Consider the following 8,610-nt stretch of genomic DNA (forward strand, 5'->3'; position numbering starts at 1 on the left):
CCACAGCACTTTTAAACAAGTATTTGATTTTAAGGTTTTTTTTCAATTTTTTCTTGTAATGTTCCAAGAGATTATGACTTCAACAATATTGAGAAAATATTTTCTGGAAGTTAGACTGTTACTAAAAAGCCAGAGGTAATGAAGGATATCATTAGGTACACGCAAAGAAATAAGGACATTAAAGGATTTGCAAAATGTAATTTCTCACTCAGGAGAAATAATGGGAGCAACTCTAAATAGTTCTGTACATTAGACATAGCTTCTACCACAAATAGCCTACTCCAGTTTACTAGTAACAGCATGTGCTGTGATGCTTATTAGTGTTGTCCTGTGAAAAAGTAAATGGAAGATGACTGATACACAATATTTGCATCAATATCTGTTTACAGCTGTGGGTTCAGTTTTGAACAATAAATAAAGTTTATTACAGTTGAAACCTATGTGTGTGTGAGATAAATAATACATGTGTAAATACCTGGGAAAAGGTAGCATCAATAGGAAAGAAAATATAATAGCAGGAACGACATTTACAGAAAAGTGAAAATGGATCTAATTACTCAGTCATTAAAAAGATAGGGAACTTTGCAACTGGTGTCAGCAAGAAAAGGACCTGGCCTAGGGTTTATTTGCATACAGTGGAATATTGGAATAAACTCACATGGTCCTAGTCTTATCTGAAACACTGAAGTTTTGAGTCTGTGAGATATAAAGTATTATTTTTAATATATATTATTTGAATTTAAGTTAATTATAAATTAAATATAAAATGTAAGCTCCACCTGTTGGTGAAAATATGGGATTTCAAATTATACTCGCTAATAGCCCTATGATAGTAGCTCAATTACAACAGGGCTTTACAAGAAATTGATATGATGCTGATTTTTCTGCTTAAAATCTGAAGAAATTTGAAGGAATATGGGCTGCATCTCAGGAGAAGCAAATATGAAAATGGCATGGGATCAATCAGCTTTATGACCAGCTGAGGCATCCAGGCTGTTTTAGCTCTCAAGCAAAAAAAGATGCCAGTTTAAGTTTTTCTGTGTGCAAAAAATGTCATGTCAGAACATTGTTGTATGTATTTAGACTATTTAGAATGCATTTCATACTTGATTGTCACCAAAGCTGAATTTTTTCATGGCACAGCCTCAAATGTCCTCAGTCTTTGTATACAAGTATTGTTCTGACATAGTTAAAAGTACACACTTTTTCCTAATTAGATGCCCATGCATAAAAGTTTCTAGGTTATTTCATGTGGTCATAACTTTTATTGTAATAACAAATGATAATAGATGTATAATTGAAGAATTGAGTGAAATCCAGTAATCTTTGCTGATACTTTCACCTGTATAAACTTTTTGGTAGAAAAATTGCTTGCTAAAATAACAATTTCAGTTTACAGCTGAAATGTTTTCAGACCACGTTGCTGACCATTGTAAGATTGGATCAGTCAGACTTCTACAAGGAATTTTTTGTGTGCAATCATCCTATTTTACACACTGTTGTTATTAGTATTATTGCTGTTATACTTTGTTCTCCATATTTAATTGCTGTTTTTCCAGTAAATTATTATCTCAAAACATAATCTCTGCCTTTTGTCCCTTTCTTACTGGAGGATAGTGGGGTAAATGGAAATGGCTTATTGGAGCTTAATTTCCAGCTGGTTTTAAACCATAACAACTGGTCATTTCTAGAAGGTGTCTCCAACTAGGCCTTGTATATTCTGCAAGAGGAAAAGTGAGCCTTCTAAGCTTTCATCTGTTTATTCTGCTTATTCCAGCCCTTTCATGCAAGTTAGGTAAGGCCTGCGGGAAGAGAACTTCCTTCTTATGGTCCTAACAAAGTTTACAGAAGAGATGTGAGAGAAGGAAGCTGGAAGGAATTTTTCCATTCCTGTGAATGCCTGCCACCCACATGGGGACTTTCCAGACTCTTTGTCCTTTGATGTGCCAGCGTTAGCCCCAGAAGATATTTCTGATTACTTACCACAAAGGTGCTCATGTAACAAGGGATTATGAGCACTATAATGAAGACAGTTCTTAAATATGCAGGAAGAGGATGGAATATGGAGAGCACTGGTATAAATAGCAATAATAAAACTTTAGTGACCTCCCAGACTTTGGACAAATCCCTTTTTATACTGGAACATGGCCCAATAATCTACTAGAGAAGTTCTTAATCTATTTTGTTTCATTCCTCCAGGGTAAGAGCAGTTGGAAAAAAATCATAAACAAAACAATGCAGAATGTTGGAGTGCTGGACAAATTTTTATTTTGGGAATGGCAGTAGTCCACCATCTGCTTATTTCATAATTCGATTGTGTGCAGAGCCTGCACATTTTGAAGCCAATGAAACATTCAGCACATACTCCATAGATCAGGTGGATGCCAGAGAAAGCTAAACTGAGCATCTGAAGAAGCTCAGGGTCAAGTTCTGAGATCAGTTTTGCAGAGACACCATCATGGGATCAGTTGGAGTTCTTCTCTTGGCTACAGCTTCAGTTCAGGTTCACCTGCCAGCATTGCAAGGGTTGAAACCAAAGTTGTGTCTGTAATGATGAAAAAGCATGTTCACCACTGGGACTCTAATTTTACAGACTTGTTGAGCTCATTCTTAGATACTAATTATTTACTGGTCCTATGTTCAGGTTTGTAAAATTTAAAAATAACTCCCTCTAAAAGGAAGTACAGTCTTACTGAGCTAAACATTTTGTTGCTTGGGAATATTGTTAGTAGTTTTGCATTATGGCATTGTGTTATGAAAAACAGGATCCATACTATGCTCTTGAAATGCCACACTCCACTCAATTCTGAGATGGAAAAATCTATTTGACAGTTATTTTACATCAAGTTAAGGTAAATAAGATGACAATATGTAAATGCCCAAATTACATTGTAAAATTATGAAGAAATGTAACACCCAAAAGGGGTTAGAGACAGAAAATCTTGTATTTTCCACCCTGCTGGAAGTATTTTCATACCACAAGGCCTCTATTCTTCAGCTTGTTCTCAAAGACACTGTTTTCTATTGTTTGTTAAAATAAAATGTTTATTTTTTCTGTTACAATACCTCATAAGGATCCTAAATAGATGATAGGAGCCCATTGCACCAGGCACTGTACAAACAAACACAGTTACTGCGCTCTCTGAGGAAGATTTTGTGACCAAATAAAATATTGAAGAAAATAAATTAGCAAATGGGAAGAAGTTTAGGGAATATAACAGCAGAGACATGTATATTTGTATAGTCAGAGTAATTTTAGAAGCCATGAGCTGCAAAAAAAGTACAAAGCTGTTATGAAACCTCTTCAGTATTAACTCTGTACAGGCTCTGTAATGGTTTCTTGCTCTTTGATAGTGAAGGCGATACATTTTAGAGCCCCTGGTTTGAGCTAAATGTTTTGCTTAGTTCAATATTTACACTCAATGTGAAATAAACCTGAATATTACTTCAGACAATTTTTCTGGTAGAGCCAAGTAATTCAGTTGTAGGGGAAATCTTCCTACTTAAGTCAGCCTATCACTGTGGGTTTGTCAGGCCACATTTTTTTGACCAGGAACAGTGTTTTTCTTGTTACCATTTCAATAATGCTGTGTAGCAAAAACTAAATACTCAAAGAACGAAGACTTCATGTTAACAAAAAATCTGGCAGAAATTTCTGTCCAGGCTGCTGAGTTTTTTCCTAACATAACTCAGGAAGTACAAAGATCCATGGCTTTATTGTCATAGTAGATGGCTAAAATTAATTATATTTATTTTAAAGTATTAGAATTTCTTTTGATGCTCAATTCTTCTGATGTGCCTTTTTATTTGTGAGCCATTTAATCAACTCGGGTCACATTGTAAAGCTCTAGCTGTAGCCATCCACAAAAGAAAGTTTATTTTTACTTGACAATTTTGACTTTCACTTGATCATGCCCTTTTAGGTAGTAGGTCATTGTCATTTATAAGAAATACCAGTTAATGTAGATTTTGGGTTAAAATTTGAGGAATGTCATGAATTATGAGAATCAGGACTGCTCTCATTTACAATATCTGCTGGCTTCTGTAGAAATGGGGTTTTTCACACTTGCAAGTAGGACTTAAAAACAAAACCACAGGCTCAGTACTACCAGCAGCTGCACTTTTCATCCATTTATCACTGGGAATTTTAAAGCATTGTGAAACATTGGTAGTTCAGTGAGCTTGGTCTTGTTCACCTAGCATCCAAGTGTCTGTGTTGGAGGATGTTCCTGAGGATTATAGTTGTTTGAATCATAATTAGGTGCTCTAATGTTCCAGTTTTAAGCATTAAGTATCCCCAAGTTAAAAATAAGGAAAGTTTTGTTGCTTGCAACATCTCCCACGAAGATATTAATTTAAAATACAACATACCACATCAATTGGAACCCAGACTTTTGTACTCTGATTATAGAAAATAAGTACAAAATTACCTAAATCTTTGAGGACCACACAGGTTCATCACCACACCACATTTCCAGCTATGCCTCCTTTGCAGTAGTTAATTTATGGTCTTGTTAAACCCACCTATGGACAGGGAATGGCACAGAGCCTTGTATGTCCTGCACGAAGGGGGATCACAAAACAGGCTATGTCCCTGGGCTTTCCTTTCCTGCTGCCGCAGGTGTTTTGCAGGACAGTTTACAAACATATGTTTACCTCATCTGGACCACTGAACATTGTGGTAGAATTAGATGAGGTCCTGGAAATTCTCATCTTCCTTGCTTGTGTCAGGCAAGTCAGTTGCTGCCTGATCTTTCAGAAATAAGCAATACTCTTTATAAGTGCCTCATAGCTGTGGTGGATTGTTTATGCTCCCAGAAAATGTGACATGAAAAAAGACGACCTAAAAGGAACCTTTTAGCCTCAGTTCTCTAGTTTCTGTCTTTCAAGTCCAGAGGTGGGATTTGGGTCTGGGAAGTAGAGCATGGAAGGATTTCTGTCTTCAGTATGTGGGAAGGGGATTTTTAAAATGCGGGAGGCAGAAACTTCGGGACATGAATGTTGAGCCAAGCTCTGTGACCACTGGGTGCCACTCTTGTTCCACGACGAGCGAACTGCTGTGTCTTTAACAAGGACCAAAAAGTTTACTGACTCGACTGAATGTCCTTATGTTGAGTCAGGCTGCCAGAATGCGAATGCCATATATTCTGCCTAGAAGAAATAAAAAGCAGAAGGTCAATGATAGACACTTACAGTAAGCAAGAAAGGAAGATTCAGTAAGCAAAATCCAAGCAGTAAAACCTGGAAGTTCAGATCTGCTGAATATACCACAAGTAAGGGTAGGTTGTTCATCATAGTTGCGAGCTCCTAAGAAGTCAATGTCAGATTTTGTATATTCCTAAGGAAATGGTGAAGAAACTGATTTAAAAATATGTTTTTAAAATAAAACATTTAATTAACAGATCTTAAGTCAGCTTTTTGCATCTAATGCAGCTGGCAAAATAAAACGTAGTTCCTCTGTTTGAACCATAACCTATTTCTATTGTTAGGGTGCTGTAACAACCACAGCATTCTGATCGTGCATTGCTAAGGGGGCAGACAACCACCACTGCTGTAGTACTGAGTATGGGAGAGTAAAGCTAACTGCAATGGTTTCTCTGTCCATACTAAGAGAAGTGCTAAACAGAAATAAAAAAATCATCAGCAAAACATTGCTCCCATAATCAACAGTGTGAGGTTTTTAAATAAATATGTTTTTCGTAGGCTTTATCTGGCATAAATTGCTACATTTCTGTTAAAGTTGTGATGACAGCACTGATTCCTAACAGGTGTGAATACGCCTTAATTCTTTTAAGTCTTGTTAGTTTGATTTGATTTTAAACCAAAATATTCTAATGTCTTCAAAAATGCAGCAGTGAACTGCTCACTTCCAGATACATTCTGTCATAATGTGATCTGAAAATGGTGGTGGATTGAGATGGATTTCTTTCTGGCTCTTCATTTGTGGAATTCTTGTTTGAAATTTGTTTGGAGCCACAGCTTCTCTTGGACTGCAAAAATGAATGCGTCTGTTTAGTCCTGTGTATTAAATAGATACTTTTCAATGTTTATTCAAAGCTTAGAATGGATTTTTTGTATCATAGTCACACCCAAAGGCCCCTAGCTGAACTCTAGCACATCAGAAATTGTACTAGCACAGCAGAAGACGTGACCTCTTGTTAGGGAAACCTTGCTGTGTGAGTCCAAAAGAATAGGTGGAAGTGGATGCTAATAGGTTAGGAGAATAAGAAGGTACAGAGTTAGCACTGGTCAGCATGACAAGCTGTGGTCACAGGAAGGCAGCTTTTGTCCTATAGAATCACAAAAGAAGGGTACAGTGACAGAACTCTGCTGATGTTTATGGGGAGGGCAGAGGGGAAGAAACATCAAGGTGCTTCTTTGAAACACTGGCTGCTCTCATGAACCATGGCCTTTCATAATAACTAGGTTTCCAGGAAGCAGCCTCAGAAATATTTGTGCAGAGGCAAGTGAATGTGAGAGTTTGTGGTATATGTTGCAATATAAAAGGTGAAGCAGTGGAAGATGTAAAGAGAGGAGGGAATAGACCAAAGGAAGACGGAGAGAGATACGTGTTGAAGGATGGATATGACAAGTGGTGCAAGGAGGCATTTGTAAAAGCCAGAGGGAAGGTTGTTTAATATTGCAAAATATGAAAAGTTGAGAATGGAAAAGAATTCTAGCTGTATTCATGAAAAAGTAACTTAGAGAATTTGTGCAGACATATGTGGAAAACAAAGGTTAAGGATGAGGCCCAATTAGATGTCCAAGGTGATAGTGATAACCTGATTATATGAGTAGATAGGATCACAGTGATCAGAAAAAAGTATTGCTAGGAAAGAACATTTTAAGGTGTTTTTTCTCCAGGCCCTGCCATTCCAGGCCTCATTCTGGGCACAGAGGTACACACTGGAAGTTTTAGCTCTTACTCCTCCCTCTGCTAAGAGTAAAGCGAATGGAGATTGGAAAGCACTTGCCAAAGACTCCATATATTTGACAGCAGAAAGAATTTGGAAAGTATTTGTAGGAAAAGAGGCGTTTACTAGGACTGAATCTGTAAAATGAGGACCATATGAAAGCTTGGATCTGGCTGTGATTTAGTATTGGAGAAGATCGAGCCAAGACTGAAGATTTATTTCTCTAAGTACCTTGGAACCTTTGGTTCTGTGTCAAATAAAAGACCTTAAACAGGAATTAAAATCAGCAGGAGCCCAAGACATGGTTTCACTTGGGTAAGTAGATCACTGACTTGTAGCATCACAGTGGTGAACCAAGGCATCATAAGAAGAGTGGAAATAGGACATCAGGAGACTTTGGGGTGAAGATAAGTGGCTTATATTTGGTATGAGAGAAATGGAGACTACTTTTGATTACATCCACAGTAAATAGGCTGCGCAGGGTCTAAATACCTTTGTAGATATTACTAAAGCCTGCAGTCAATTATGTGACACTGCTGGAAAAGAAGTCCTTAGAGACTTGAGGAGATATCTGTGCAAGGAGTCAGTTTGCAAGGTGGTGTATCAAGATATATGTCTGAATATAAGTAATATCAAAGTACCTCATCTATAAGTTCCATCTACTCATAGCAGCTGGATGTGGAACAGACACAGCTGATATAGGGGCTAGACAGGCATTTAATGTAACTTTTATTTTTCAGGAGTAATACAGCTTTCCAATATCCATTCATTAACTCCAGGCTGGTTTTTTTATGACTATTCTCCATGTCTCTTGCATTTTATAAATCCAAGCATCAGAGTGGGTCAAATTTAGCTACTTCATTTCTTAGTACCCTTCTAGTAATCAGTACAAAATTCAGATACTACAAGCTAAAACAATTGGTACTTTTCAAATATCTTGAATAAGCTATATTCTGCAATTGTTTCTTTGTTGTCTTTAATAACTACCTCACAAAGACTTTTCTTAGTCTTAGGTAGTGAGTATATGAGTTATTTCATATAGTTAGAAAGGCACTCAGCTCACAATGTCTTATCCTTAGCCAGTCATTTCCTCTTTGAGAGGAGGTACACAAGCTTCCTCTTTGAGATCTATAATAGGTTTTCTCTGAGGTGTCATGTAGGTCCTCTGCCAAGACCCATATTTGAATTGCTAAGGTCAGTTTGGACAGCGCAATCTTGAATTTAACATCTTCCTTGCTTTCCAAAATTGCAGTAGGTTATCATGGCCCCATTTCCCCACTAAACAAATGACATTTCCAGCTTCTACAGTGACCTTGGTATCTCAAATGAGACATGACAATTACTGGCACAAGAGTGATTTTTTTCATCAGAGAGCAAAAGTCTTATTTTTGGTAAGTAGCTGAACACTGAATTATATCACCATTGAGAATACTGTGTAGGATGGAAGTTATTGTCAAAGGCTCTATCTCTGTGTAACTTCTCCATCAGACTGAGTATAAAACAGATTACATTTTTACTTTTGGTCCCTGTTTTTTTCTCTGCAGGTACAATATTCCCTAGAGCTACTTTATGTATAATAATGAAAAGGCAGAAACTTACACAAATGGCCCTGAGACTTGTAAAATTGAAAACAGGAAACACAGCAATGTCTTTATGGTATCACAGAATCATTTAGGCTGGAAGGAAGCTGTTGAGA

This window comes from Taeniopygia guttata, chromosome 3, assembly GCF_048771995.1.
Source record: "Taeniopygia guttata chromosome 3, bTaeGut7.mat, whole genome shotgun sequence".
NCBI classification, from domain to species: domain Eukaryota; kingdom Metazoa; phylum Chordata; class Aves; order Passeriformes; family Estrildidae; genus Taeniopygia; species Taeniopygia guttata.